Here is a 6,214-nt window from a genome sequence, read left to right as displayed (position 1 = left end):
ACACACTTCCTGTTTTCCCACTGGTTCTATTTATTTTCACCCCTGAAAGCTCTCCTGATTAATATGATGGCACTTGAATTCTGCTAGACAATGGGCTGTTACTGCCTATTGCTTTAGGTTGATCCCAGTCCCGAGTTTTGCAGATGTAGGAACAGGCAAAGCTTTGATGAATGCATTATATCCCTTTTGATTAATGATGTGTGAGAATCAGGCTCTTCCCTCCTTGTAGCACAATCTATCATGAGTGGAAGTGGATAAAGCTAGGGGGAGATTAACAGAAAATTAGAATGTGCATCCTATGAAAGACAGTTCCAAAAGAGCTTCATGAAACTTCCATTTTTCTCAGTTTTGTTGAAGGTATGTACAAATATGCATTAAAAAAGGAGCCAGCATGGGTGTTTTGCCCCATGGGCTTCCCATCTATTCAATTTTCTCATCAAAGGACATAGATTCATGCCTTTACAGCAACTGTTGTGGCTCTTATCTTCTCACGCTGTCCACCCTAGATAGTTTGCTTGAAGAGGCTTTATGATTACCCAGCTATAACCCTTATTTTAAAAATAATAACTGTTTTTGTAAATGATGCTCCACGAAGAGGAGGAAGGTGCATTGTGACATCACAAATCCACAGCCAATCAGTGCCCTACACGACTTCTTTGGCTTCAGATTTCCCCATAACTCTGTCCTCGAGTGAAGATTTAGCAGAGATACCAATGTAGCGAGTGCATTTCCAGAACAGAGCTGCATCTATTTTATGTCTTCCTAGACCAGGTATCCCCCCAGCTTGATACATGTGGTCATCATGGTGTTTGCCAACACCTTCCTTGCCATCCACCAAGTGTTTTTAGAAAGTGGGTGGGGCTCATACCCGGCAGTGCTTCTGATTGGCCACTGAAGATCTGATAAATTATGCAGATTAAAATAATATTGTTTCAGTGGCAGCGGCCACCGCAGTGTTCGTTTTATTCTCTCTCACCCCTCTTTCCCCGTGTGTTTTTAAAATTATTCCTCCTTTGCGTCTAGATTTCCTCTCTGTGTTTGGCTCCACCTCCTGTGAGAGCCATTTTGTGGTTGACTCCACTTTCTACAGTGACCATTTGGTGGTTGTGCCCATCAACCTGAGTCAGAATTCCAAAGGTACTCACAGGTTCAAGAACATTGGAGACCCCCTAGCCTATGACTGTCCCTTATTCTTCCATCACCAATCACTCTTGCATCAATAGCTGTATACTTCCCCAATGTGCCCCACAGTAGTTCTGTGGGGCCATTTCAGGGCAAGTGAAAGGCATGGGAAGGAAAGCTTGACTTCCCCATTCCCTCATGCTGAGATTCTGTTCTGAATCCTGCTTGGTAGCTCCATTCACAGAACTACCAGCATCACATTTCATTTATTCCCAATTAGGCTGGTTTTCTTGCCCACATGATATGCATACAGACTAATGTTAATAAAGCAGCCCGATTCACTTGACGAACAGCTGACCTGATGTTCTTAACTCTCAGCAGTTGTGTGATTGTGGAATAACCTTGCTTTTTATTTGACAACTAGAAATAAGGCCTGTTGTGGGGAAATATTCAATGGGGTCCAGAAAGGCTCTTGGCAAGTGAAGGCATTCACTCCCCCCCTTGATGTTTTCCCACCCCTACCCCCCAACTTCCCACTCCCACCCCTCCTCCAACTACCACCCACTCCCACCTGCCTCTTCCTCTCAACTACCCCTGCATCCTTGGCACACCACTACTCCCCCCACCTGTGACATTCATTCAGCCACCCTTACTGTCCTCCTACGCACTCACCAACCATTGGCTCTACTCCCCAAATCTTAAGCAATAGCAAGCAGCCAGGAATAGGGTATCCAACCTCCAGGTGGAGCCTGAAGATCTCCTGGGATCACAACTGAACTTCAGAGAACAGATCTCTCACCCTGAAGAAAACAACCGGTTTGGAGGGTGGACTCTATGGCATTCTATTCAGCTGAGGCCTCTCCCTTTGCTGACAGAAGAAACCTTTGATGCCTAGCAACAGTCTCTGGCTCGCAGTTTCTCTAGTGTCCCAATCCTCATCTGTCCTGGGGCAAGGCTGAGAAAAGGAGGGATGGAGGGAATCCTCATCTGATGAAGTCTGCTTAGAGCACACGAAAGCTTATGTTCTAAATAAAACTAAGTTGCTCTTAAAGGTGCAATTGACTCCTATTTCGTTGAAAGATATGATACATTTGAGCTACTTCCTTCTAGAATAGTAAAGAGTCCAGTAGCACCTTAAAGATTAACAAATTTTATTGTAGCATAAGCTTTCGAGAAACACAGTTCTATTTGTCAGATGCAATCTATCTTCCTAGAATGTTGACTTGCCTGTTTCCTCAAAGCAGAGAATACACATAGCCTGCTGAGGAAAGTCAAAAACACAATATTCGTGTGAAATGCTCCTCAAAGCATAACAATACAATAAAGCAGCACTGATTTTAAAGGTTTCTGAAAGGCAATGCTCATTCAAAGATAGCCTGCTGCATTTTGCACCAGCTGCCATAAAACAAACACCCAGCTATCTGCAGTTCTGGAGGCCTCACTTCAAAAAGAACGTGGACGGAAGGGACCAGATGCAGAGGAGAGCGACAAGGATGATCAGGGGCTTGGAGACCAAGCCCTATGAGGGAAGGCTGAGGGACTTGCGAATATTCAGTCTGGGGAAGAGGATGTTGAAGGGGGGAGCATGATTTTAAGTATTTGAAGGGCTGTCACTTAGAGAAGGGCAGGGAGCTGTTTCTGTTCATGGCAGAAGATAGGACTTGCAATAATGGACTTAAGGCTGGGAAGGTATGAGCTGAATATTAGGAAAATCTTTTTTACAGTAAGAGTTGTTCAACAGTGGAATCAGCTGCCTAGGGAGGTGGTGAGCACCCCTCACTGCCAGACTTTAAGCAGTGGCTGGACAAACCCTTGTCAGGGATGTTCTAGGTCAGTGTTTCCCATTTTCAGGGTCGTGACCTGGTATTGGGGTACGGAAGCCTCGCTACCGGGTCACAAGAAAAGCCAAAGCTAGCCCCGCCTCCAGCAAAGCTAGCCCAGCCTCCAGCAAAGCATGACCTCTGCTCTGCTTCCTTCCTTCCCCCGTCTCTCTGTTGTGCAGAGAAAAGCTAGCTTTGAAGACTGACACAGGCTGCAAAGTCTGAGCTCTGTTTGGCTTCCTTTCTTCCCCCGTCTTTGTGTTGTGCAGAGAGGAGCTGGGCTGCCTCTCCTTCCTTCTCCTCCCCTCCCAGTGTTTAAGAGAAAAGCTGGAGTCCACTGGCACTTTAGACCCATGAAGTGTTCTTCAAGGTATGAGCTTTCATGTTTCTTGCAGTATGCTCTTTTGGGGAGATTTTCCTGGGAGGCCTGGGTGGCAAAGAAGGGTGTGTGTGTTTTTTTCAGCTGAGAGGGGTGGGGAGTGGGCATTCCAATAGCTATTTTTTTTACCAAACGACCCCTGGGCAGAATTGTTGCTGGATGGGGGTCATCTGATGGTGAGGAAGGCTTTCTTTCTTTCTTTCTTTCTTTCTTTCTTTCTTTCTTTCTTTCTTTCTTTCTTTCTTTCTTTCTTTCTTTCTTTCTTTCTTTCTTTCTTTCTCTGCAAGTGATGCTCTGTCTGTATTCTTGGTGCTGAGGGGGGGGGAAGCAACAGTGGGAGGGCTTCCAGTGCCCTGGCCCCACTGGTGGACATTCTGGTGCTTTTTGGGCATTGTATGAGAGAATTTTGGACTGGATAGTTCACTGGCCTGATCCAACATAGCTCCTCTTATGTTCTTATGTTCTTTCTTTCCATGTCTTCTTTTCCTCTCCTTCCATTTAATTTCCTTCCTTCCTTCCTTCCTGGATGAAAGTTTTCTGTTCATCATACTGTTGTTGCAGACATTAGCTCTGCTAATGAAAAGTTGGCACCCCCAGTTGTAACCAGCTGGTCTTTCTATTAGATTTCTGTGTGAGAGAGTGAGAGTGAGAGGTGTGGGGCAGAAAAAGATTATTGGAGATTACTGCTGTATATCTCAACAGTACTGGAAGTGATGGTACTATGAACTTGGCACCATTTTATTGGTCCTGCTTTTAACAGCTGTCTGACACCAAAATTAAACTCCTCCTGTACATATTAAAAAGGATGAAAGAAGTTCACTGGTTAAATATCTGCAAAACATGTTGCTTTTAAAGGCATGGGAAACACAGTCAGTAAAAAGCTGCAGGCCCCTCATAAATATCCTTTTTGGGATAGCTGCAGAAAAGCTTGTATGAACTTCATACAACTGGAAAATAATTCATTAATTGCAGTACAATTCTCTGTTACCTTTCACAGCAATTTCCCAGTGTTTCAGCCAAAGAAAAGTATGAAAAATAGTTATCGAAAGATTTTCTTGAAGCCAAGCAAGCTTGGTTATAGCTTGAGTCAGGGTTCCAGCAGCAGCAGCTGAAGGAAGGGCATGCAGGTGTGGGAGTGGAAAGAGAAGACTGCCCACTTTCCACCCCCATTTTAGCTCAACATGAATTTCAGAGAGATTTTTCTGAAAATGAAGTTACTTCAGAAGAAGTTCCACTGAGGACTGGAAGGTAGCAAATGTCACCCCCATCTTTAAAAAGGGTTCCAGAGGAGATCCGGGAAATTACAGGCCAGTCAGTCTGACTTCAATACCGGGAAAGTTGGTAGAAACCATTATCAAGGACAGAATGAGTAGGCACATTGATGAACACGGGTTATTGAGGAAGACTCAGCATGGGTTCTGCAAGGGAAGATCTTGCCTCACTAACCTGTTACATTTCTTTGAGGGGGTGAACAAACATGTGGACAAAGGAGACCCGATAGATGTTGTTTACCTTGACTTCCAGAAAGCTTTTGATAAATTTCCTCATCAAAGGCTCCTTAGAAAGCTTGAGAGTCATGGAGTAAAAGGACAGGTCCTCTTGTGGATCAAAAACTGGCTGAGTAATAGGAAGCAGAGAGTGAGTATAAATGGGCAGTCTTCGCAGTGGAGGACGGTAAGCAGTGGGGTGCCGCAGGGCTCGGTACTGGGTCCCATCCTCTTTAACTTGTTCATAAATGATTTAGAGTTGGGAGTGAGCAGTGAAGTGGCCAAGTTTGCGGATGACACTAAATTGTTCAGGGTGGTGAGAACCAGAGAGGATTGTGAGGAACTCCAAAGGGATCTGTTGAGGCTGGGTGAGTGGGCGTCAACGTGGCAGATGCGGTTCAATGTGGCCAAGTGCAAAGTAATGCACATTGGGGCCAAGAATCCCAGCTACAAATACAAGTTGATGGGGTGTGAACTGGCAGAGACAGACCAAGAGAGAGATCTTGGGGTCATGGTAGATAATTCACTGAAAATGTCAAGACAGTGTGCGTTTGCAATAAAAAAGGCCAACGCCATGCTGGGAATTATTAGGAAGGGAATTGAAAACAAATCAGCCAGTATCATAATGCCTCTGTATAAATCGATGGTGCGGTCTCATTTGGAGTACTGTGTGCAGTTCTGGTCGCCGCACCTCAAAAAGGATATTATAGCATTGGAGAAAGTTCAGAAAAGGGCAACTAAAATGATTAAAGGGCTGGAACACCTTCCCTATGAAGAAAGGTTGAAACGCTTAGGGCTCTTTAGCTTGGAGAAACGTCGACTGAGGGGTGACATGATAGAAGTTTACAAGATAATGCATGGGATGGAGAAAGTAGAGAAAGAAGTACTTTTCTCCCTTTCTCACAATACAAGAACTCGTGGGCATTCGATGAAATTGCTGAGCAGACAGGTTAAAACGGATAAAAGGAAGTACTTCTTCACCCAAAGGGTGATTAACATGTGGAATTCACTGCCACAGAAGGTGGTGGCGTCCACAAGCATAGCCACCTTCAAGAAGGGGTTAGATAAAAATATGGAGCAGAGGTCCATCAGTGGCTATTAGCCACAGTGTGTGTGTGTGTATATATATATATATATATTTGGCCGCTGTGTGACACAGAATGTTGGACTGGATGGGCCATTGGCCTGATCTAACATGGCTTCTCTTATGTTCTTATGTTCTTATGTAAGAAGAGGCAGGTTTGGGGGAGTGTTCTGGAAGTGACATTACAGGAAAAGGTGGAGTTTTGGTTCAGTGTGCCCCAGAAGTGACATCACTTGGCCCTTGACACCACAGGAAATGACATAATTCCTGTCTTCCAGCTCAACTCCTGTAGTCTCTTGGCTCCACCCCCAAATTTTAGTGC

The sequence above is a fragment of the Heteronotia binoei genome, chromosome 17, assembly GCF_032191835.1.
Source record: "Heteronotia binoei isolate CCM8104 ecotype False Entrance Well chromosome 17, APGP_CSIRO_Hbin_v1, whole genome shotgun sequence".
Taxonomy (NCBI): domain Eukaryota; kingdom Metazoa; phylum Chordata; class Lepidosauria; order Squamata; family Gekkonidae; genus Heteronotia; species Heteronotia binoei.
This window is presented reverse-complemented; position numbering follows the sequence as displayed.